Source organism: Sus scrofa, chromosome 2 (genome assembly GCF_054392235.1).
Source record: "Sus scrofa isolate SSC_HxYL_T2T_F1_AM1 chromosome 2, Sscrofa_HxYL_maternal_Yorkshire_Landrace_v2.0, whole genome shotgun sequence".
Taxonomy (NCBI): domain Eukaryota; kingdom Metazoa; phylum Chordata; class Mammalia; order Artiodactyla; family Suidae; genus Sus; species Sus scrofa.
The window spans coordinates 140278049-140304655 of record NC_139384.1 but is presented as its reverse complement, the minus strand read 5'-3'; the positions used below and the strand labels follow the sequence as shown (position 1 = coordinate 140304655).

The window sequence follows — 26607 nt, the reverse complement described above, 5'->3', positions numbered from 1 at the left end:
CATCGAAAAAAAATTTTTGTGTGTGCCTTTTTAGGGCTGCACTCGTGGCATATGGAGGTTCCCAGGCTGGGGGTCAAATCAGAGTTGTAGCTGTTGGCCTACACCACAGCCACAGCAATGCTAGATCTGAGCTGTGTATGTGACCTACACCAAAGCTCAAGGCAACGCCAGATCCTTAACCCACCGAGCAAGGCCAGGGACCGAACCTTCGTCCTCATGGATACTAGTCAGATTCATTTCCGCTGAGCCACAATGGGAACTCCCCTCGTTAAAAGTTTTTAAAAACAGATGAGTGATTCAAACATGAAATATATTCTTTTCTATTCTGTGAATGTTCAAAATGCCCAGAAAGGATTAGCAAACTACAGCTGGAATATACAAAAATTGCAGATATGGATTTTTTCAAAGAGTTCATTTTTTTTTTTTTTTGGTCTTTTTGTCCTTTGTTGTTGTTGTTGTTGCTATTTCTTGGGCCGCTCCCGCGGCATATGGAGGTTCCCAGGCTAGGGGTCTAATCAGAGCTGTAGCCACCGGCCTACACCAGAGCCACAGCAACGCGGGATCCGAGCCGCGTCTGCAACATACACCACAGTTCACGGCAACGCCAGATCGTTAACCCACTGAGCAAGGGCAGGGACCGAACCCGCAACCTCATGGTTCCTAGTCGGATTCGTTAACCACTGCGCCACGACGGGAACTCCAAGAGTTCATTTTTTAAAGTAAGTACTTTCTAGACTCAAGTAGCCAAAGGACACTTATATTTGAAAGTTAAATAAATTTGCTTCTAGGAAACAGACCAATGAATCTGCAAGGAGATTTAATTTTTTTTTTTCTCAATAAGGGCAATTTTCAAAAATTCCAGAAACCCAGAGAAAACCACAACTTGTGAAAGGCATCTTTCCAGCACTCCAGTGGGACTGCATAGGTCTCCCTGAGCTTTCTTCTCACTAGAATTTATATCCCATTAGGGATGATATCTCAGCGGAGAGAGTGCTTAGCACCACTCAGGCTTGGAATCTCACCAGCCATAAACATTTCAAAAATACACATCTAAGCCAGCCTCGGCGGGGAGCCAAGACAATACAGTAATCCACTTGGACAGCTGCAAGGGTGAAGCTGGGTCAGAGATAAGCAGCATCGGCTGCATTTTCACAGTTTACCTCCCACCTGATGAGCCCAGACACCCTGCTGTGCAGCACAGATGTCCTGGCTGTGCTTGCCTAAGGCTTCAAGACTTCATGATCCAGAGTTCCGGTTGTGGGTCAGCAGGTTATGAACCTAACTAGTATTCATGAAGATGCCAGTTTGATCCATGGCTTCACACAGTGGGTTAGGGATCCAGCATTGCTGTGAGCTGTGGTTTAGATCACAGATGAGGCTTGGATCTGGCATTGCTGTGGCTGTGGTGTAGGCTGGCAGCTGCAGCTCCGATTCCACCCCTAGCCTAGGGATTTCCATATGCTGCAGGTGCAGCCCTTAAAAAAAGAAAAGAAAAAGGCAAACAGAAAGACTCCATGATCCAACCTCTGTTACTGTAACCACACTCACCCCAGACACTTCACATTTGCCAAAGGGAATACATTTCCCTAATTCATGCACAGATACTGAATTTAGCTGCTGAAATAAAACTCTCAGTGTTTTTCATTTTTAACTGTAACTTTAAGCTTCTCCCAGGTTCTCTTTCATGTATTCAATAAATATCTATTGAATGTTTCCTATGTGTCAGGGTTTTCTTTATGGTTAAGCCAAATAGAAGAAAGAGAGCTGCCAAGGTCTGCCCTGTTCAGTTTTCTTCCAAGTGAACAAACTCCCAAAGGAGTCCACAGTGTAGACTTGATGATTTCTGTGGCAGCTGCCAGCTGTGGAGAAACAAAGTGTCATCGCTGACTGATGACAGATGGAAGTAATGGCTTGGGTTAAAAAAAAATTACACGTTAATGGACCAACAACATACAAAAAGCAAATTATTTTAGCTGCAGAATGCTTACGGTACGAAGTAGTATAAAAGCATAATTTAGATAAGCCCTTTGGTGTTGCCAAAATACTAGAAGATATGAAAATTAAAGTACTCTGATTATGAAATAGGTTAACACCCTCTATACAAACCCTACCTCTAATACACTAAGCAGCATGCTTTCCTTTGCAAGTGGCAGAAACCCAACTCAAAATGGTCTGAGCATAAGAGAGTTTACTGGCTTGTATTATAACTGGTAAATTCAAGGTATGGCTGGTTTCAGGGTGACAGATCCGGGGTCTCAGATGAGCTTGTCAGTTCTCTCAAGTTTGTTTTATCTCTGTTCTGGACCTATTCTCTTCTATGCAGGTGGGCTTTTTCCACATGACAGGGAAATTATCAGATAACACCCCCCAGTTAACATCTGTGCACCCTACCCCACCCCTGATGAAAAAGCAAAGGGATTTTTCCTCCAACCCTAAGTGTAAAATCCCGGGAGGGATTTTCACTGCCCTGATTTGGGTCCCATGCCCTTGCCTGCTAAAGCCAGGTAAATGGGATATTAGGAGTCCCTGGAATGTCCTGTACCCGCTGTGGAATAGGGTCCTGGTTTAGAAGCCCCACCAAAGTCACATGATTGCGCTGCTCTGGGAGAGAACCAGTTCCCCAAAGGAAAAGCCATGCAAACAAAGCCCAAACACACCCCCGAAGTTTCCAACTTCAAATCTGCCCTTACCTTTTGGTTGAGCCGTGTTCCACTGAATGTTTGACTAACCAGGTTATATTTCTGGCTCATGGGTTCTTAAACTTCAATATGCATCAGAAATATTTGGAGGGGTGTTAAAGCACAGATCTCTGGGAATCACTCCAGTGTTTCTGATTCACCGGGTCTCTTTCTCAGTGATGGGGGTGCTCCTGGTCTGAGGACCACACTTTGAGAACCACTGATTTGGAATTTATTTCTTAAATTGTCAAAGAGCATCTTATCCAAATAAATACCATTCCTGGAAAATATCTCGCAGGTAAAATCTTTCTGGTCTTCAAAGAATATGTCACTCGGATGCTGATGACCACTAGGGCCTTGGGCAAGTCACTTCACCACTCTCCCATTTTTATCCTGCATAAATAGAAATAACTTCCTTCATATGTCTGTTGCAGAGATTAAATTAATTAATATATGCAGTATGTAAGTATTTGCAAGTATTGAAACTGCTCAGAGAATAGAGGGAAATCATCCAAAGTGTTTTATAATAGAATCAAAATATCAATATTAAAACCTGAAAAGGATGATGTATTGCAATCTCACCTATGAATTAACTATGAAAACCCTAAACAAAATATTACCAAATAGAACCCAGCTGTATATTAAAAGAATGCAATGTCACAACCAAGCAAGTTTGATTTCAGGATTAGGAAGATTGTTCAACTAAATCTATTAATATAGCTTCAGGAATAGGTCTGAAGCAAAAAAAATCACATGGTCATTTCAATTTCTGGTAAGGAAATCAATATTGACTCCCACAGAAATTTTTTGAAGTCAGAATAGATGAGTAGTAGATATTTGTCATTTTTATTTTTAGCTATCCAGCATCAGCTTCCTATTCTGGGATATGGAATTTGGGTGAATCTTGGTAGAAAATGGGGGCCCCATAGAAAATCCAGGTGCTTGCGTTATGTGACCCTGGGAACAATAGTGAAAGTGCCACCCCAAATCTGGTCAGCCAGAGATTCTCCCCTGGGACTCTGAGTCAGGACTGGATAGAAGACAGAAGTAGAGGTGAATAGAACTGTCTGATGGCAGCAAGAGGGGCAGTCTTCAGGATGTGCAAGGCAGCCAAAGCATCGCAACCTGACTCCTCTTAGGGCATAATTTTGTCTGAAGTCTGGCTTTCCAGCACTTTTTTTCTTTTAGATCATCAAACAAAATTTGATTTTATGTTGAAAAGATCAGTACTATTGTGTGTGTCTCTCTCTCTCTTTTTTTTTTTTTTTTTTGCTTTTTAGGGCTGCACCTGCAGCATATGGAAATTCCTAGGCTAGGGGTTGAATTGGAGCTGTAGCACTAGCCTACTCCACAGCCACAGCATTGCAGGATCCGAGCCAGATCTGCAACCTATGCCATAGCTCATGGCAACACCGGATCCTTAACCCATTGAGCCAGGCCAGGGGTCAAACCCACATCCTCACAGACACAGTGTCAAATCCTTAACCCTCTGAGCCACAACAGGAACTCCAGCATCATGTTTTTGAAGGTAGAAAAAAGCATTCCAGGTAGAGAGACCAGAATGCAATAGGTTTGTTCTGATGACCCAAGGGATTAAACTAGTAAGAATGGGTAAATGCTGCAAGAAGTCAAAGAAAATTGGCAAGACTATTACTGGCATTTAGACAGATGCTGATTGGTGTCCACTTGGTAGGAAAGTTGCAGTGAAAGTTCAAATACCAGGTGGACCAGATGAATTAATACTTGTAAAATGGAGATTTATTACTGGGGGCTTCTCAGTCCAGAAATAAGCAAAACTTCAAAAGAACTCCCAATTTTATGATTCCCAGTCTTTGTTGTTCTTTGGGGCTAGTTTGTATCTTAAGCCTCCAAGATTCTGTTTGGGATTTTGAAAGCAAGAATTTTGACCAGGGTGTTCCCTTTGTGGCTCAGTGGTAAAGAACCCAACTAGTATCCATGGGGATGCAGGTTCAACCCCTGGCCTCACTCAGTAGGTTAAGGATCTGGCATTCCCATGACCTGTGGTGTAGGTTGCAGGTGACACTCTGATCTGGAGTTGCTGTGTCTGTGGTGTAGGCTGGCAGCTTCAGCTCCTATTCAACCCCTAGCCTGGGAACATCCATTTGCCGCAGGTGCAGCCCCAAAAATACAAAAAAAACCCACTTTTTTTGACTAGTACAAAATGAATATCTTCTTGACCTAAGGTTCTTAAAAATGTATATCTCAAACCAAAAGCCAGCATTCTATTTAACAGTGAAACAACGGGAAACATTCTAATGTCAGCAATAAGGCAAGGTGAGCTCTCTGAGCATCACAAGAATCTCTAGATGGTTTTAGGGAGAGGGTGTCAGGGAACAGCCTTGTGAATGGGGTGTGAGCAAGGCAAGCTGAGGGGCCAGGAGAAGGCCTGAAGCAAGTCAAGGAGAGAGTCCACGGACCAGGCCACAGGGGCTGGAGCAGGTGACTTTGATACCATGTCTTAGCAGATCTTATTCTGGCTTAACAAACATTCATATCCTCGCCTCAGCAGTTTAATTCTGGGGATTTGGCCTAAGAAAATATGCAGGGCTAAGAACAAAGGCTTGTGTGTGTAAAGGGAAGAAAATTTGCAGCCAGTCCCAGTGGACAACCAGCAGTCTGCCTTTTAAGCAGGACTCGACTTTCTTTTTCTTCTCCTTCTTCCCCTGCTCCTCTTATCTTCACCTTCCTACCCCTTCACCTCTTATTCTTCCTTTTCCTCTCCCTCTTCTTTTTCCCCATCCCTCCCATCCTCCCTCCCCCTCCCTCCTCTCCTTTCTTTTTCCTTCCTTCCTTCCTCTCTCTCCCTTTCTAAGTTTATCAGACCTTACTAAGACTTGTAGTCCTAAGACTGAAGGTTCTGGGCTAGTCTGAATGTGACAGACTGAAAAAAAGTACGCACAGTGCTTCTGAATGTCAAATGGGAATTTTTAGGTTTGACCTTGAAGCTCCAAGGGGTGATGCTCTTGAACTAAGAACCAGAGGAAAATGTGGAGAAGAACTCCCAGGATGGGGAAATGGACCCCAGCATCCTGGAAGCAACTAGGAGCTTTGAGCAAGAGAGGAAAAGCAGGGAAGTTCTCTGTGGCTAGAATGATTAGTGAACTGGAGGCCCAGCAATGTCTGATAAGCTCAAATTTGATTCTTTTTCTGCAAGTAATTAAACTCTTACTTCCTTAGAATATGAGTTAAAATCTATAGAACATAAAAACCTAAGATGGTTGTGTACTGAGCTTTTGTTCGTGGGGAAGCAAACAGAAGCCCGCAGGGACGATCCAGAAGTGATCTGAGACTATAGGCCATGAGGAGCTGGGACTGAGCTGACAGGACACCTCCAGAGTGATTTAACTTTTTTTTTTTTTTTTTTTTTTTGGTCTTTTTGCCATTTCTTGGGCCGCTCTCGAGGCATGTGGAGGTTCCCAGGCTAGGGGTCGAATCGGAGCTGCAGCCACCGGCCTACGCCACAGCCACAGCAACGCAGGATCCAAGCCGCATCTGTGACCTATACCACAGCTCACGGCAACGCCGGATCCTTAACCCACTGAGCAAGGCCAGGGATCGAACCCTCAACCTCATGGTTCCTGGTCAGATTCATTAACCACTGCGCCACGACGGGAACTCCCAGAATAATTTAAACACCAGCTCCCATCCAGGAGTTCTCACAACTACTAGCAGGCACCAGGCATTCTGAAGTTACGTGGAATCAAGAGACTGTTACTTTGTTTGCATAGTGAAGAAAACCATAATCCAGAGGGCAAGGGAATTTGGAGACATTAAAGTTACATGTGTGCAAGAGTATTAGGGCATCATTATTTACACCCAGACATAGTTACATTCAGAAGGACCTGAAATTCCAGATATCAATTCAGACTCCTCAAATGTGGAGTTCCCGTGGTGGCACAGCAGAAACGAATCCGACTAGGAACCATGAGCTTGCGGGTTCCATCCCTGGCCTTGCTCAGTGGGTTAAGGATCTGGCGTTGCCGTGAGCTGTGGTGTAGGTCAGAGACATGGCTCGGATCCTGTGTTGCTGTGGCTCTGGTGTAGGCCGGCAGCAACAGCTCTGATTAGACCCCTGGCCTGGGAAACTCCATGTGCCGCGGGTGCAACCCTAAAAAGACAAAAAAAAAAAAAAAAAATCTCAAATGTACAGTCTACTCTACCCCAGTTCAGAGAAACAGGAAGACCTGATCCAGCCCCATCTCTGGGCCCCTCATGACCCATGTACTTTCTCTTCCCACTCCTATCCATGTACCAGCCAGAACATCTCATCCTCACGTCCAAGCTCTATCCACATGCTTTTCCACCCCTTGGAGGTAAGAACAAGCATGCTTGCTAGTGGTGTGGCCCGTTCTTGGGAAAATGGAGTAGGGACCAGTCAGCCAGGTTTTACACACACACAAGCCAAGCTTTGAAAATGAGCTTCTCAAGGCGATTTGGGCAGGGAACCCCAGGGTATGCAGGGCACACTCGAAGGGGGAATTGGGACAGGGAGGGACCCAGCAAGAGCGATCTGGTTCAAGTACTGGGTCAAATTCAAACAGGCTTTTTGAAGATGATCTAAAGTTTTGTTTCCCCATGAGTCCAGCAGTCTTGTTGTAGGTACAAGGATATTTGAGCACAGGTAAACAGAAGATAAGCCTAAGGAAAAAGTACATTCCTAAAGATGTTCATAAGAAAAAGAAGATAACTAGGTCATGTAGAAGATGACCCCTCAATTACTAATACAGGTTTTTAGCAGACAGCCTTCTGTTAGGAATTCCCAGGCTGGACCTGGGAATCTCAGGATTCTCAGCAGAGCAAATCTTCTCCAGAGGCATCTGTTTTATAGCTAGAGTTTACTGAATTCTGTTTTCTGTTTTCTTTTTACGACTGCACCTACAGCATATGGAAGTTTCCAGGCTGGGGGTCAAATCGGAGTTGCAGCTGCCAGCCTGTACCACAGCTGCAGCAACAGATCTGAGCCACATCTGCAACCTACATGGTAGCTTGTGGCAACGCTGGATCCTTAACCCACTGGGTGAGGCCAGGGATCAAGGACACTGTGTCAGGTTTTTAACCTGCTAAGCCGTAATAGGAACTCCAAGTTCTATTTTCTAAACCTTTTTTTTTTTTTTAAAAATATGGATCACGGAGTTCCCAACATGGTTCAGTGGTTAACGAACCTGACTAGTATCCATGAGGACTCGGGTTCAATCCCTGACCTTGCTCAGTGGGTTAAGGATCTGGCATTGTCATGAGCTGTGTTGTAGGTCATAGACATGTCTCAGATCCTGCATTTCTGTGGCTGTGACATAGGCCGGAGGCTACAGCTCCGATTCGACCCCTATCGGGGAACCTCCATATCCTCCAGGTGCAGCTCTGAAAAGACAAAAAAAAAGGGAGGGATCATTTCATTTAAATTTCACAACTGCTAATAATTTCACAACTTAGAATCTCTAATACAAGGATGAGGAAGCAGAGGCTTTAAGAAGTAATGCGACTTGAATGTATACCCAGGAAGACCAGCCCCAGAACCCTCCACCCTAACCAGTAAGCAGCAATTTCCCTGTTGGCTAATAAATCCAGGATAACATATCATTTGGGTCAAAGAGGCTTCCATTCTCCAAACTTGGTTCAATAACATGATATATAAATCCTTCCTCTGTTTTTTTTTTTTTGTTTGTTTGTTTTGGTAATTTTGCCATTTCTTGGGCCGCTCCCTCGGCATATGGAGATTCCCAGGCTAGGGGTCAAATCGGAGCTGTAGCCGCCAGCCTACACCAGAGCCATAGCAACTTGGGATCCAAGCTGCGTCTGCAACCTACACCATAGCTCACGGCAACGCCGGATCCTTCACCCACTGAGCAAGGCCAGGGATCAAACCCGCAAACTCACGGTTCCCAGTCGGATTCGTTAACCACTGAGCCACGCCAGGAACTCCTAGAAATCCTTGCTCTTTTTGCCAGCACTCTTTGTGGGAATGCATTTAATCTTTCCACATTTCCTGATTAGGTCTCTCTCCTGACAGCCCAACGCAGTGTAAGGTGATTACTACGCTTAGGGACAAATACACTAGAACTTAGCTTGCACCTGGGCACTGGCTGTGTGATTAGAATCTAAAAGTCTGTTCAGTTGGGAGTTCAGACCCTATGACTGTACACTATCAGTACTGCTCCTCCTTGTTCTTTGAAACATCTTGCAGAGCTGCCGAAAGTGTGAGAAGGATCTGTATTCGTGAGCCGCATTTTCAGCCGTGTTGCTCTGGCTAAGACAAGCAACAGCATGTGACCGCAACAGATGTGAGCAGAGATCGTTTGGATTACCCGAGTTTCAGCTCGGACCCCAAGCCACATCCCTCTGGGCACAGCAATAGCAGCATGGAGCTTCCTTCTGCTCTAGAGCAACTGCCTTCAGCGGTGGATGTCTCCAGGGCACAAGTGACCGAGTGGAGGATGGGCATCTATGTTTGGGCTCCAACCTTGAGAAACGAGCAAGGAGAACTGCCCCTTGAAATGAGGGAGCACTGAAGAGTCCATTTCACCTGCCTTCACTAGTCAAGGTCGTTTTCTTTTTTTTTCTTTTTTTTTCTTTTTTTGATCTTTTTTAGGGCCACGTCCACGGCATATGGAGGTTCCCAGGCTAGGGGTCTAATCAGCTGTAGCTGCCAGCCTACACCAGAGCCACAGCAACTCGGGATCCAAGCTGCGTCTGCAACCTACACCATAGCTCACGGCAACGCCGGATCCTTCACCCACTGAGCAAGGGCAGGGATCGAACCACAACCTCATGGTTCCTAGTTGGATTCCTTAACCACTGAGCCATGGTGGGAACTCCTCAAGGTCATTTTAAGACTTGCAAGTCCTCCAAGCACCATGTAGCCTCAAGAGGTTTGCCTGCGTTGTCTTCCAGGAACTGGAGTCGGGTGTGTCTCGCTTCTGCTGAGCTGATGAAGACTGGATAGGACCACCGGCCCTCCAACTGAGCATGCGCAGCAGGTGTCTGCTTGGTGACCTTTTGACCTCAGAGGGCCAGACACCCCACCTCACAGGTGCTAAGGGCCTCCATTTTTGAATGTGCAGGTGCCTGGAGCTTAGTTACGCCTGCGCAGAACACGATTACCGCACCTTTTCCCAGGCTTTTGGCAGGCTTCTCTCAGCTCAGACCACCCTGCTTCAGTATTTTCTATCACGCAAATATCTGGAGTCCTGCCTGAGGTGGACCTGAGATGTGTTTTCTTGTTTGGCTGCCTTGTGACTAAAAGGTTCGCGATAAAATTTTGGTGCCTCTCCTTGCTTCAAACTTTGCTGTCTCGCCATGTGGCTTGCTGGGCATCAGGCAAAATAAACGTGGTTCCGTAACAACACTTTGAGAGATTCCCAAACATATTGGGGATGGGGGTTTGGGGGCCAAGAGAAATTGAACTTGCTGATAATTTGAGGATATATGCAAGTGAGAAGCATTGCTTGCACCCCCAAATCATCATATGCAAACTCAGTTACATTTTGAAGGGAACTGAGCATTTATACTGCTCCTCCGAAGTCCTGGAATCTACACTTTGGACTTTGGCTAAGTCTTTAAAGATTGTCTGATTAACGACACACCCAATATTTAAATCTTGCCAGGAGTGGTCCAGCCTATTTTAACAGCACTCAAGAAGAGAATTCACTCCTTTCTGAAGCATTTCATTCTACATTTGGAAATGTTAATAAAATAATATCTTGAAAATTAAGCCTGAATTTGTCTCCATGTAATGTTCACTCTTTAGTTCTACACCTGAGGCCATACGGGTTAAGTCTAATCCATCCTCCACAAAATACCACTCAAAAATTTAAAGGCAGCCAGCCACTTGGGGTATCACTTTTCAAAGCAAACTACGTTCTGCTTAGTTTGTTCAACTGTTCCTTGTGTGACTTGTGTCAGGGCCCTTCGTGCTCCTCATTCTCTAAGTACTTTGCAGTTGTCTCTTTTCCTTACAAGACATGACATCTAGAATTGAATGTCATGTTTCTGTAGAGAGCGAGCAATTGCAAGTGTCATCTCTGCTTTTCTTTTAATAGTCGAGTCTTTTTTTTTTTTTTTGGTGGAAACCTCAAAATGGGTGTATACTGATATAACTGCTGCCTGCATTCCTTAAATCATTTTCACATGAGCTCCTGCTAAACTCTGCTTTTGCTTAGCTCAAGGCAGCTGCTGTGCTCTTGCAAGACTCAAATGCCCTTAGGGGTAAATTCTAGCAACAGAGGAAATAGTCCATCCAATATTATTAAATCTGTGTCTCCAGATTCAAAACAATCTAGTGTTTTCAGTCATGAGTTTTGTCTTTTCATAAAAGAGTAATTAAGTACCTTTTAAAATTCCAAATAGGATGGCAGTTTCTCTAATGTCTTAGCAGTTATGCCTTGCTATGCAAATGTAGAAACGCTTTAAGACTTATAGCCATTTTTTGGTTTTCACATAAAATTTTAGTTTAGTTTAGAAATATCTTTACTGGAGTTACTGTTGCGGCACAGCAGAAACAAACCTGAGGATGCAGGTTCAATCCCTGGCCTTGGTCATTGGGTCAGGGATCCGCATTGCTGTGGCTGTGGCGTAGGCCTGCAGCTGTAGCTCAGGCCGGCAGCTGTAGCTCCCATGTGTGAACTTCCATGTGGCAAGTAAGGCCCCCCCAAAAAACAAACAAAAAAACAACAAAAAAAACTTTACTGCTTCAGTTCTGAAAACAGTAGAGTTGTAGGAAAACAAGGTAGAATATTTGTGTTAAGCTTAAAGACTAATTTTTGAGACCCTGTCAGGAAAATAGCTACTTTTATGGTTATCAAGTCTAACTCAAAACATAAAATTATAATTCAGTTTTCAGTAGTTAAGTGTTTGAAAAAGATTAGAACTAAAGTAAGGGTTAGCAATGTTTAGGAAGCCTTATAGAATTTTTCAAAGCACTCAACTGTTGCCACTTTGTCTAAGTTTAGCTTATATTAAGTGTCTAAAACCTCAGAAATCAGTGTTACCCAAGTCAAGGGTCAGTGCTAATGTTACAGAGCTTGCAAGAACCAATGTCTGCATATCTAACACAGGAAGTGGAATTTGTCAAGTCCTTCCAAGTAAATGAGTTTCTATGCGTTTTAAAAACCTATTTGGGTCATTTAAAAAAAAAAAATCTTACAAACAATTCAGCTGAAACTAGTTTATTAGTTCGAAACAAATTACTTCATGCTTCATCATTCTTTGGTATTTGAAATCACATTTGGCCTCAACCTAATCATCACTTTATCCAACATGTAATGCCACAAAGGGAAGATTACAGGATATTTTGGGCCAACTTTGGTGATTATACACTTGATTTTTTTTTTTTTTTTTTTTTGCTTTTTAGGGCCGCACCCCTGGCATATGGAGGGTCCCATGCTAGAGGTCGAATTGGAGCTACAGCTGCCAGCCTATACCACAGGCACAGCAAGGCAGGATCCGAGCCGCATCTGCGACCTACACCACAGCTCATGGCAAAACCGGATCCTTAACCCACTGAGCAAGGCCAGGGATCAAACCCACAACCTCATCATTCCTAGTTGGATTTGTTTCTGCTGTGCCACAATCAGAACTCCCACTTGAAATATTTTATCTCGCTAAAAGTAGAGAAAGGAAAAGGGTTTCATTTGAAAGCTTCTTGAAAAAATACTGAAGAATAGAAGAAAACCATTGATGTTAAATGAGTCTGCAGAAAGACACTGTGTTACTCACTGGTGGGCAGCTGGGCAGGATCCATCCAGGACTGGCCGTTGTGCCCCTCCTTACTCAGAGAGTAGGGTTCTGGGTGGCATTCTAGAAGAGGAGTTAGCAGAGTTAGGTGGTGATCTTTGAAAAGTAACCAGAAGAGAAAATGAAGACATGTCCATTCTTCTCTGTCCTTAAGTTCTGCCCCCTCCTAATGGCCAAACCCCAGTAGAGAACAGGGCTTGGAGAGTGTTTCCCCACCACCCAACTCAGTGAGAGATGGCTCCTTACTTGTGTCTGGTCCAGTCTTGCTCAGATGAGGGCTGTCAGAAATAGCCACCCAAAGGACAGCCGAGCACATGGAGCCATTGGGGTGGGAGGTGGGAAAGAGGCTGGTCATTCCGGACCAGCAAGCAGTGTGTGGTATCCCGACTGCTCTGGGTGGGACCAGCCAGCACAGCAGTGAGAGAGAGGATGCTCACGTGCATAGAGGCTAAGTGGCCTCTGGGAGCTGACCTGCCCCTGACACTGGGTCTCCTGGTTCAGGCTGAACATTCACGCTTTTCTCTGCCCATTTCTTCCTATGTCCATCTCTCCTCTCTTTCTCTCCTTCCCTCCATGCAATCTTTTTTTCCCCCTTCTTTTTAGGGCTGCACCCACAGCATATGGAAGTTCCCAGGCTAGGGGCTGAGTCAGAGCTACAGCCACCAGCCTACGCCACAGTCACAGCATCACCAGATCCTTAACCCACTGAGCGAGGCCAGGGATTGAACACACACACATGGATACTAGTCAGGTTCTTAACCCACTAAGCCACAATGGGAACTCCTCCTCCAGTGCAATCTCAATTTGGTCAGAAGGTCAGAAGGGGTGGGTGGGGAGAAGAGAGCAGAGAATTATAAATGTGTGTCTGAATTTTTCAGTCTTTACGTAGATCAGGCTTTATAATTTTAACATGCCAATAATGGAGCCCATCCCCTAAAGCAAGGATGACTCAAATCCAGCTGCTGGGGAGTCACTGTTACGGCTCAGTGGTAACAAACCTGAATCCACGAGGACACGGGTTTGATCCCCAGCCTCGATCAGGGGGTTAAGGATCTGGCATTGCCATGAGCTCTGGTGTAGGTAGCAGATGTGGCTTGGATCCAGCCTTACTGTGGCTGTGGTGTAGGCAGGCAGCTGTAGCTCTGATTTGACCTCTGGCCTGGAAACTTCCATATGCTGCAGGTGCAGCCCTAAAAAGCAAATAAATAAATAAATAAATAAATATCCTGCTGCTGGGAGAGCCCCTCCAGGAACAGGTGAAGAATATCAGTGCCATTGGGTAGGAAGGAATGGAGATTACACATTATTTGTACTTCAAAGTTTTCTGCAACTGAATGACTTTAGAGAAAATGGCCATGGATAACCTGCAATTCATAAAGAACTAAAAATATTTATAAGACTAATTCCTATAGGTTCTATATATAAGTAAGATAAGATAAAGCACATAAAAAAGAGGTAATTAAAACATATGCAATTCTTGGGAAAATTAATGTTATTAATCACTATCTGTTTTTATTATTATTATTATTATTAATGTTATGGCTGCCCCCACAGCATATGGAAGTTTCCAGGCCAGGGACCAAATCTGAGTTGCAGCTGTAGAAACCTGCCATGACCGGGCCCAGGATAGAACCGGTAACCCAGGCCACCGCAGTTGGATTCTTTTATTTTTTATTTTTTTTGTCTTTTTGCCTTTTCTTGAGCCGCTCCTGCGGCATATGGAGGTTCCCAGGCTAGAGGTCCAAGTGGAACTATAGCCACCGGCCTACGCCAGAGCCACAGCAATGCGGGGATCCAAGCTGCGTCTGCAACCTACACCACAGCTCACAGCAACACCGGATCGTTAACCCACTGAGCAAGGGCAGGGATCGAACTCGCAACCTCATGGCTCCTCGTCGGATTCGTTTCCAATGAGCCAGAACAGGAACTCCAACCACTGCACCACGACGGGAACTCTCTACTTTTTTCTTTATAATCTAATATCATGAATATTATATAAATGACATTTTAGTAGTATTTGGATTTTTTCATGTTTGAAAGGTATGGAACTCTAAAAGCTTTTTTACTGGAGAAAAAACCATTTTTTTCCTATTTGAGTTTGTAACAATTTTAGCAAGGTATAAGTTATATACCATAAAGGTCACCCACTTATACAATTCAATAGTTTTCACAGAGTTGTGTCACCATCACCGCAATGTAATTTTGGAACATTTTTATCACTCCAAAAAGACCATACCCATTGGCAGCATCTATTTTCTTAAGTAACAATTATAAATTATAAAAGTCACTAAAACCACCAACCTCTCCAAATAAAAGAATTATCATAAAAGCAAACAAATTACATCATGAAAGAATTTTAAAATTATAAAAGAAAACGACAGGAAAAAAGAGCAAATATGTTGGTCAAGTGAAAAAGTGATTATTTACCTTTTAGAAATATACAGACGTTCAGATTAAAGCACAAGGCAAGAATCCAAACTACAGCATGTAAAAGAAACCCATCCGGAACAAAGTGATTCACAAAGATTGAAATTAAGAGGCAAAAGTAAACTAGGCAAACACAAATAAAAAGAAAGCAGGGGAGTTCCCGTCGTGGCGCAGTGGTTAATGAATCCGACTAGGAACCAAGAGGTTGCAGGTTCGATCCCTGCCCTTGCTCAGTGGGTTAACGATCCGGCGTTGCCGTGAGCTGTGGTGTAGGTCGCAGACATGGCTCGGATCCCGCGTTGCTGTGGCTCTGGCGTAGGCCAGTGGCTACAGCTCCGATTGGACCCCTAGCCTGGGAACCTCCATATGCCGCGGGAAGCGGCCCAAAGAAATAGCAAAAAGACAAATAAAATAAAAAAAAAATAATAATAAATAAATTAAAAAAAAAAGAAAGCAGGAGTTGCAATCTTAAAAGGCAACAGAAATTCATACCAAAAAAACGATGAAATGATACTAATGATACTTAAAAAATTAAATGAAATAAATTAAATGATAATGTAACAGTTGTGGTGCATATGCACTTAAAGCATTGTCCAATAGTCAAAAAGCAGAAATTATAGGAGACACAAGGGAGAGTGGATACACTTATATCAGAAAACTTTAATTTGCATCTCTGCATCCAAGGCACATCAAAGAAATTTTAAAAAGGATGTGAGAATATAGACAAAATGAGTAACACAATAAGGTAGAGCTTGTCAGTATATCCCATTTCATTGAATGTGAGATGCCATTAATTGTAAAAACATGTCATTTTTTATTACAGCACTGAGAAAATAAATGCTATCAAACTAACACAATGCTTTAATTACAGCCTGCAAAATGCATGAAGTCGTCTTACTCTCCTATGCTTGTTATTAAATTTATTTCATCTTTTTTGAGGGATTTAGCACTTTCTCCTAAATTCAATTATTCCCTTTGGTGAGCAGTAGGTATCCTCGTGCATGTATCTTGAGAACAAAATTCCACACAGATTCATCTCCACATAGTTGTTGTATCCTTTATTGTTTTAAGGTTTTGCATAATCTTTGGTTATTTTTTGCATGAAAAGGTAGAATTGTAGTCATTCCATCAATAATATTTGCTTTACTAATATCAACTTTACATATTTCAAGCCTTTCTATGTACCCAATAACTTTTAGTTTCAATGTCACAATACACTGTAACCTTTTCAACCATATTTAAAATGGTAATTAAACCCAATATGTATAGAGCCAGCAATGTAAACATGACTGGGTTGAAGGGTCAATGATATAAACCTCTGTGACCAAGTCTGTGCCTATGCCAGCAATAACAACTGCATTATGATTGCCATCAGGCCAAGAGTAATTATAAGGTGCCAAAATTAAAAGATGAATCTCCACCAGGGATGTTAAAATGTGAAAGAAAAAATTTGTGGCTGGAGTTAATGAAACACGGTATACTGTGATTCCGTGAAAAAGATAACATAGCTTCATTTTCAAGGGCCCATTGAAAATCGACCATACATTGGCCCATAAAAAACCCGAACAAATTTTGAGCAATAATAATACAGGCCAGGCCATGTTTTTTAATCACAACACAATAAAATAGACTTACTAACACCGTCACAAAATAAAGGCTTTTCTACCCAAATATGTAAAGAAAACAAATTCTTCTATGTAACTCTTGCATCAAGAGGGATATACTAAAATACCGGGCAACCATGAGAGGTAAAGATGCGAATGGTACTCTCAACATTAAAGTACCCTGAGGAAGTTGCTCAGCAGTAACAGGCCTGACTATTACCCATGAGGATGCGGTTCAATCCCTGGTCTCGCTCAGTGGGTTAAGGATCTGGCCTTGGCATGAGCTGTGGTGTAGTTTGCAGATGTGGCTCAGATCTTATGTTGCTGTGGCTGTGGTGCAGACCCCTGGCCTAGGAACTTCCATATGCTGCAGATGCGGCCCTTAAAAAGCAAAAAATAAATAAATAAAGTACACTGAAATTCTTGAACTGTTCAGGAGGAGAACAAAATCCTCAGTTATTTACTTTGTCAAACAATATGTGGAGATTTATTTATTTTTAATTTGTATACTGATTTTTGTTTTTTTTCCATTATAGCTGGTTTACAGTGTTCTGTCAATTATCAACTGTACAGCACGGTGACCCAGTTACCCATACATGTATACATTCTATTTTCTCACATTATCATGCTCCATCATAAGTGACTAGACATAGTTCCCAGGGCTACACAGCAGGATCTCATTGCTAATCCATTCCAAAGGCAATAGTCTGCATCTATCGATACTTGGATATTTAAATTTTAGGGATTACCAGTGAGAAAAATAAAGTGCATAATATTTTTTAAACCAGTAGAAGCGAAAGGAGCAAGTAATAGGGACCAGTGTCAAGGAAATCACCCGTATGCCTTTTTCTAAGAGTTTTATGGTTTTGGGTCTTACGGTGAAGTTTTTAATACACTTTGAGTTCCCGTCGTGGCGCAGTGGTTAATGAATCCGACTAGGAACCATGAGCTTGCGGGTTCGGTCCCTGCCCTTGCTCAGTGGGTTAAGGATCCGGCGTTGCCCTGAGCTGTGGTGTAGGTCGCAGACGCAGCTCAGATCCCGCGTTGCTGTGGCTCTGGCGTAGGCCGGTGGCTACAGCTCTGATTGGACCCCTAGCCTGGGAACCTCCATATGCCGCGGGAGCGGCCCAAGAAATAGCAAAAAGACAAAAAATAAATAAATAAATAAATAATAATACACTTTGAGTTGATTTTTGTGTATGGTGTAAGATAGGGGTCCAGTTTTCCCAAGACCATTTTTATTTATTTATTTTATTTTATTTTATTTATTTATTTGGAATTGCAGAATCTGGAGTTCCCGTCATGGCTCAGCAGTTAACGAACCTAACTAGCATCCATGAGGATGCAGGTTCGATCCCTGTTCTCGCTCAGTGGGTTAAGGAGCCCTGCGTTGCCAGGTGCTGTGGTATAAGTGGCTCCGGCGTAGGCTGGCAAGTATAGCTCTGATTGGACCCCTACCCTGGGAACCTCTATATGTCATGGGTGCAGCCCTAAAAAACAAAAAAAAAAAAAAAGAGAGAAAGGTATTGCAGAATCTCAGCCTCCTCCAGAACCACGCCACGACGGGAACTCCCCAAGACTATTTATTGAAGAGACTATCCTTTCCCTATTGTATACTCCTGGCTCCTTTATCATTAATTAATTTACCGTGTATGTGTGGGTTTACTTCTAGGCCTTCTTTTTGCTCCATTGATCAGTGTGTCTGTTTTTATGCCAATATCTTACAGTTTTGATTCCACTCAGAATTGAATTAAGTCCCATGCTAAGGGCTTCATTTTCATCACCTCTGTAAAGGCTCTGCCTCCAAATACAATCACAAGTTGAGGTCCTGGGGGTCATGGCTTCAGCATACGAATTTTAAGGGGATACAATTCAGCCCATAACACAATTTGTAATAAAATATTAGGTAATTTTTCACTATTTCATTAAGTGAGCCATAGGGCGTGGCTACATTTATCACAGAGCTTCTCAAACTTGACTGCATACGAATGCCCTGGGGATCTTATAAAAATGCTGATCTGGATTTAGTGGTTCTGGAGGAGGCTGAGATTCTGCAATACCTTTCTCTCTTTTTTTTTTTTTTTTGTTTTTTAGGGCTGCACCCATGACATATAGAGGTTCCCAGGGTAGGGGTCCAATCAGAGCTATACTTGCCAGCCTACGCCGGAGCCACTTATACCACAGCACCTGGCAACGCAGGGCTCCTTAACCCACTGAGCGAGAACAGGGATCGAACCTGCATCCTCATGGATGCTAGTTAGGTTCGTTAACTGCTGAGCCATGACGGGAACTCCAGATTCTGCAATTCCAATAAGCTCCCAGGTGAGGCTTATGCTGCTGGACCTAGGGCCACAGTTTTGAGTAGTGGTGAAGCACTGAAAGATATTAAATAGTCGAATCCTTGCAACTACGTGTCATTGATAGGACTGGATTTAAGAGAAGAGGTTCAGAAGATATTCAATAGAAGAAAAACAGAAAAAAGAAATAGAAGGGAAATGTGATCCATATTTGAAGATGATAAGAGAAAGAAATTTAAATGAAGCAAGGATCATGTGCCAAGAGAACACACTGTCTTAACAGAGAAAATGAGGAGTTATGTTATTCCTTCAAATGAATAAGTGGATACTGTTAATATTCACACCCCACTGGGGCTATGAGATTCTCAGAGCTACAGATTTGCAAAACAGTATTTCATGCCATTACCCAATTTCAACACTACTACAAGTGATGCATTGCAATGGATACCAAGTTTTTTATTTTTATTTTATTTTATTTTTTTATTTTTTTTTTTTTTTTTTGGCCTTTTAGGGCCATACCTGAGGCATAGGGAGGTTCCCAGGCTAGGGGTCTAATTGGAGCTACAGCTGCTGTCCTATGCCACAGCCACAGCAATGCCAGATCTGAGCCACATCTGCAGACTACAGCACAGCTCACGGCAATGCCGGATCCTTAACCCGCTGAGCAAGGCCAGGGATCGAACTCATAATTTCATGGTTCCTAGTGGGATTTGTTTCCACTGAGCCATGACAGGAACTCCTTGAAATATTTTTAAAAAGGGAAATTATTTAATGAATGCTAGTAGCTCTCGTTCCAGTTTATTTATTAGCAATTTTTGTTTAGATTTTTTTTTTAAATGGCTGTACCCATGGCATATAGAAGTTCCTGGGCCAGGGATTGAAGCCAAGCCACAGCTGTGGCAATACGGAATTTTGTTGTTGTTGTTGTTGCTATTTCTTGGGCCGCTCCCGTGGCATATGGAGGTTCCCAGGCTAGGGGTTGAATCGGAGCTGTAGCCACTGGCCTACGCCAGAGCCACAGCAACGCGGGATCCGAGCCGCGTCTGCAACCTACACCACAGCTCACGGCAACGCCGGATCGTTAACCCACTGAGCAAGGGCAGGGATCGAACCCGTAACCTCATGGTTCCTAGTCGGATTCGCTAACCACTGAGCCACGACGGGAACTCGCAATACGGAATTTTTTAACACACTGTGCTGGGCTGGGATTGAACCAGCACCTCCACAGCAATTCAATCCACAGCAGTCAGATTCTTAACCCATTGGGCCAAGCCAGGAACTCCCAATTGTTTTAGAATTATAATCATGCATCACATAGGAAGAATGATCAGGGTTGGTAAATTATTCAAAGTCTGTATCTTTCATCCATTTGTGTTTGCTTCTCTATACCACCTTTCCCTAAATTATAGGGTATTTTTGGTAACCTTTTGTAAAAACGACAACAATAATAGCAACAAGCTCTTCATTTTAAAAATCTACCAAATTGCAATTGATTTACATTTGCAGTGGAAAGTCACGCAAAAGGGGCATAATTCTTTGTTGTGTGAGACATGTCAACCCTGCTGGTAGTTTAGCATCCCGGCATCCCACTCATTAAATGCTAGAATTGCATCCTCCCTACGAAAGATCTCTGAGTTTCCAAAACTACACTTTAGGTAGGGGTTTATCTCTGTTGCCCGTCACTGGATAGATCATCCCATAGACTGGACTCGACCTGAAGATTTCATGCAATTTCCCAAAAAAAAAAAAAAAAAGGGAGTTCCCGTCGTGGCGCAGTGGTTGACGAATCCAACTAGGAACCATGAGGTTGCGGGTTCGATCCCTGCCCTTGCTCAGTGGGTTAACCATCCGGTGTTGCCGTGAGCTGTGGTGTGGGTCACAGATGCGGCTCGGATCCCTCGTTGCTGTGGCTCTGGCGTAGGCCGGGGGCTGCAGCTCCAATTCGACCCCTAGCCTGGGAACCTCCATATGTCGTGGGAGCAGCCCAAGAAATAGCAAAAAAAAAAAAGACCAAAAAAAAAAAAAAAAAAAAAAGATTTCATGCAATTTCCAAATGTCTGTCTTAAAACTGGATGTATATTATATGAAGCAGTAAATACTTCACAATTGTCTTATAATTCACAAGTTTCATGCAGAAAGATCAAGCCCTAGAAAAACCTGACGTATTACCACTAAAAACCTCAGCAAGTTGGAGGGCCAGTGAGCTCTGAGAGTTCTTCCCTTACTAACTGGAAATACAGGAACAACAGCTTCTATTCTTCTCGTAACCGTTTTCACCCAAGGATAGGTCTCTTTCTCTCTCCACTCTAAACACAACGAACCTGAAGACGCTGTGTGTTTAAACCCACCCTGAGCAGGATTTAGTAGCCTTTTTTTATGGAAAATAGGACCATATTTCATATCATAATTTTCATGCTTAATTACCCTATTCTGAATGAGGTAACTTCTAGAGACCATCTGTTCAGAGAATAACTGGATGAGCACGTCAGAGAAAATATATAAAAAGGGTAATTAACGTGATAAGCTGAACAACAATGAGACATACGAGAACATATTTGGTTCATTTGGAAGGTCTCATCAGATGCTTCTTTTATCACAGCATCTGTAGAAAGTCATGTGGTATGTGGATCAGGCCCTACAATTTGCAAAGGTACAGTCTTGCCAACAGATTGGTAAACTCCAGCTTATACGTTCATGACAAGGAATTTGACCTTGAGACCCAAATCTAGATGGATTAGTAGCATCAATAAATTAACTCTTCCTAGCCTTAGTAAGTTATGAAAAAAAAATTCTGACAATAAGTTCTTAGGTTCATAAGACGCTCTTTTAATATAAATTAAAGCCATGAGTTTTTGCAATGTCTGTCACCAGTTTACGCCAAACATTTAAAGCAAATGGGTCCCATTTTAACTGTTTGCTACACCTGCTTTGAAGACATCTATCTGTGTACCGTGATGAGAAAGGTATGTCACATATAGAATAAAAAGCTGGAGGTCTAGGCCATAAATATAGTCAGTGGTTGTCTCTGGAAGCTGGGAATATATATAATTTTAATTTTGTTCTTTATATTTCTCTGGATTTTTTCTTTTTCTAAATTTTTTCAGAGATATTTTACTTTCATAGTCAGATATTAATAAATAAATTTTTAAAATACGATTCATTATTAGCAGAATGTTGACTAACACTGCTTGTTTCAACATGTCATACTGAATAGAAATAAATACCACCCCATAATAAAAAGTGCAGAGAAAAATCATGCATTAGAAAGATTAAAACCACAAACTATGTCAAGCATTATCTGGAAAAACAAAAGTTTTAGATAGTGGGGAAACAAAATACCTGGCAATAATATTAAGTCATAATGGAGGCTATAAGCAAAAACTTTACTATTAAATATTAATTTTAAAGCTAATTTCCTCTTTTTCTCAAAATAGTTTGTGTCCTGAGAAACTTTAAATCTTTGTTTAAAAACCTTTTTGAACTTCAGTTAGAATATTTTGGGGGTAAAGTCTATAGATCGAATGTAGCATGGCCTCTCCTTCCAACCCAATTGATACTTTAAATGTGAATTAACCAATGTGGACAGTATTTGGAGGGGAGGGCAGATCTTGGGAGGTGATTAGGTCATGGGGTGGAGCCCTCAGGAATGACATTTGTGCCCTTATAACAGACCCCAGAGAGCCCCTTACTTCTTCCTCAGTGTGAGAACACAGTGAAAGACGTCGGGCAGGAACCGGACACCACATCTGCCTGTGCCTTGACCTTGGACTTCCCATCCTCCATAATTGTAGGAAATGAATTTTTCTTTTTCTTTTTTTTTAGGACCACACCCACGGCATATGGAGATTCTCAGGCTAGGGGTCGAACTGGAGCTGTAGCCGTGGGCCTACACTACAGCCACAGCAAGGCAGAATCCAAGCTGTGTCTGTGACCTACACCACAGCTCACGGCAACACTGGATTCTTAACCCACTGAGCGAGGCCAGGGACCCGACCTGCATTCTCATGGACGCTAGATGGGTTCACTAACTGCTGAGCCACGACGGGACCTCTGAATTTTTTCATATTTCTAAGTTGGCCAATCAGTGTTATTCTGTTATAACAGCCTGAACAGACTATGACAACAAGGGTAGAGTTTAGCCCTTAAGATGTGTTTCTGAGGAATTATTTCTGCAGCTGTTGTCATGTTGTGGGTTGTGGTTGATAGCCAATTACCTCAAATTGCTGGGGTGTCCGTGGTTCTGAATCAGGTGGGTCCACTCTCCTTCTAACTTTCCTCTGAGGGCAAGCTTTCCCAAATACATACTTGACCTGGTAGCAGTTCTCAAAGTGGGATCTTGGGATACCTGGGGGTCCCTAATACCTTTGGGCGAAGGGCTACGAGATCAAGTATATTTGCATAATGATAAGACATTATTTGCCTTTTTCATTCTCACTCTTAAGCTAGTGTACAATGAAATTTTCTGAAAGCTATGAGTTTGATGATAGGGCAACGGAATGATGCAAAAGCAGCTATGAGACTTCAGCAGCCTTCAATTAAACAAGACATTAAAGAAATGCACAAATTTGATCACTCATCTCATTTTTAAGAAAAATAGTTATTTTTCATAAAAACATTAACATGTGAGTTTATCATTCGTTAATTTTTCATTTTGGTTCTCATGTATAACACAGTAAAATATCAATGGATAAAACCCACATAAACAAAAATTCTTCTGAGGTCCTCAATAATTTTTAAGAATATAAAGGGTCCCCAAAACTAAAAACTAAAAGCTTGGAGAAGTACCATTTAAAACTATAATCGCTCTGAAATCAGAAACCACAGAAGACTTAACATATGAACATAATTAATGTTAGAAATAATTTAGATGAAGAAGTATTATAAATCAACTATCATTAAAAAAAGGAAATAATTTAGAAATGAGCTTGAAGCAATGTTTTTTTGTTGTTGTTCATAGAAGAAACAGTCCAGCATAGAACAGGCACACATTCCTGCAGTCCCAACTCACCTAAATTAATTAATAAATTAATTCAGGGGGACAAATTTATATTCCAGTACGTGGGAGTCTGCCGCCGAATTAAAAGTATACAATGTGGCTTCACCCCGACAAGGACTGGGAAACACTAAATGGTCTTTTGTCTTGCTTTTCACAACTACACTCATTAGCCTAGACTGTCATCTCTGTATGAACATTTACGTATGAACATTTTAGTTTCATAATTAAGAAAAGAGGCACAAGAAAAAGACAAAGGTACTGAACATAGACATTTTTTTTTCTTTCCTTTTTTTAGGGCTGTACCCACAGCATATGGAAGTTCCCAGGCTAGGGGTCAAATCAAAACTGCAGCTGCTGGCCTACGCCACAGCCACAGCAACACAGGATCCGAGCCACATCTGTGACCTGAACCATAGCTCACAGCAATGTTGGACCCTTAACCCACTGAGAGAGGCCAGAGATCAAACTGCATCCTCATGGATACTAGCTGGGTTTGTTACTGCTGAGACACGGTGGGAACTCCTGCCAAACCTGCTTTACAATGTAATGGTTTTGGAGTTCCCTGGTGTCTCATTGGGTTAGGGATCTGGTGTTGCCACTCCTGTGGCTCTAGTTTGACCCCTGGTCCCAGAATTTCCACATGCTATGGCATGGCCAAAAGAGGAATAATACAAATTTGGAAAATAAAATAAAATAAAATAAATTGTAATGGCTTCAAATTCAATGTAACTAAGACTCTATAGCTAAAATTAGGCAGGGAAATAAAATATGGCATTTTCATTTAAAATAAACTTGTAAATTACTTTCTCAAATCCTGGTTACTCTGCTTATTTCTCTTTCCTCCTCTGCCACCTGAAGGAGAATGGGTTCATTAAAGCAAACTAAAGACCCTCTTGGATGAGATGGGAGCACCAATAGATCAAACTGATGTCAGAGTTCAAAGTGCTCTATTCAATAACAGCGCTGCTGGCGTTCCTGTCGTGGCTCCGTGGTTAACAACTACCGACTAGGAAGCATGAGGTTACGGGTTCGATCCCTGGCCTCTCTCAGTGGGTCAAGGACCTGGCGTTGCCGTGAGCTGTGGTGTAGGTTGCAGACCCAGCTCGGATCCCGCGTAGCTGTGGCTGTGGTGTAGGCGGGTGGCTACAGCTCCGATTAGACCCCTAGCCTGGGAACCTCCATATGCTGCGGAGTGGCCCTAGAAAAAACAAAAACAAACAAACAATAAAACAGTGCCACTAACCTCCAAAGATAGTTTCAATGGGGAACTTTCAGTGCCAGCCTCCTATACTTTCAGAGTAGAGTACTGGCTTCTTACTTACCCCACCCAAGTTATTCTATCTAATTATTTTGGAACAAATTCAGACACTTTACCTCAGTCCTGTCTTCGGAGCTCAGGAACCCCTAGTCCTGCTGCTAGGAACGTTGCTGGGAGTTGGCACTGGCTGCAGGGAGCTGCTCTCCCAAGATGACGTGGCTCCCAAAGGGCGGACCCAGACTGAAGACTGGCTGAAACAGGGATGCAGAGTCCTAGTTTCTTTGCCTTGATTTGGGACAGTGCATGAGCATCATCCTGGCTCCTGAGTTCACGCAAAACTGCAGGACGTCTGAGTGCGCTTCTGTAATGATGTCACAGGTCCTTTCGCAGGTGTATCTCCTGAGAACATTCCCCAAGAAACTGTTTCTACCTATTGCTGTCTGTTTCCAGCAAACTTGATTTAATACAGCTGGTTAAGGAGTTCCCGTTGTAGCTTAGCAGGTTAAGAACCCAACACAGTGTCTCCGAGGATGTGAGTTGTATCCTTGGCCTCGCTCTGTGGGTTAAGGATCCAGCATTGCCGCACACTGTGGCAGAGGTCGCAGATGTGGCTTGGACCAGCAGTGTTGCTGTGGCTGTGGTGTAGGCTGACAGCTGCAGCTCTGATTCTATTCCTAGATTGGGAACTTTCATTTGCCACAGCTGTGGCCCTAAAAAGAAAAAAAATAATAATAAAATAAAAAATAAAACTGCTGGTTAAAAAGTAACTTTCTTTCTGACTTTACTCTCCAGCCCCCTAGTTGCTTTCCGAAGGCAATCACGTTTTTCAGTTTGCCATATATACATGCAGAGGTAGTCCACGCAGTTATAGACATACATGTGTACATTCTATTCCTCTCATATTTTATTTTTTCATTTTTTTCTCTCATATTTTTAAAAACCTATAGAAGCTTACTACACAAAGCATTCTTCGCTTTGCTTTTTCATTTTTAATAATGTATTTATCTCTTAATAATATTTTTTGCAAAGTCCCCTTATTATTTTTAATGGACATTTACAATGGATGTACCATAATTTACTTAACCATTACTCTATTATTATACATGTTGTGTTGAATCTTTTAAAATTGCATGCCATGTTGTAATACAGAAACTTGTACATATGCCTTTTCAGAAATATGTGACTACATTTCTGATATGCATAGCTAGAAGTCAAATTGCCTACTCAGAGTATATTCATTTAAAATATGGACATATGTTGGGCGTTCCTATCGTGGCGCAGCAGAAACGAATCCGACTAGGAACCATGAGGTTACGGGTTCAACCCCTGGCCTTGTTCAGCGGGTTAAGGATCTGGCATTGCCGTGAGCTGTGGGGTAGGTCGCAAACATGGCTTGGATCTGGCATTGCTATGGCTGTAGCGTAGGCTGGTGGCAATAGCTGCAATTAGACCCCTAGCCTGGGAAGCTCCATATGCTTCAGGTGCGGGCCTAAAAAGACAAAAGACAAAAATAAAAAATAAAATATTGACAGATGTTGCCAAATTTTCCTCCATAGAAGTTTATATATGAAAATGCTTATCTCCTTATGCCCTAATC

At 42.6% G+C, this 26607-nt stretch overlaps 1 long non-coding RNA gene across 1 annotated transcript; it reads right to left on the bottom strand.

Moving 5' to 3' along the window:
• Positions 1 to 2702: 2702 nt before the first annotated feature.
• On the bottom strand, positions 2703 to 25350 carry LOC146405726 (uncharacterized). The gene is made up of 3 exons (XR_014839210.1): positions 25127 to 25350; positions 12411 to 12491; positions 2703 to 3071 (listed from the first exon to the last, which is right to left on the bottom strand). It is a non-coding gene; the product is annotated as an uncharacterized LOC146405726 (long non-coding RNA).
• Positions 25351 to 26607: the final 1257 nt, after the last annotated feature.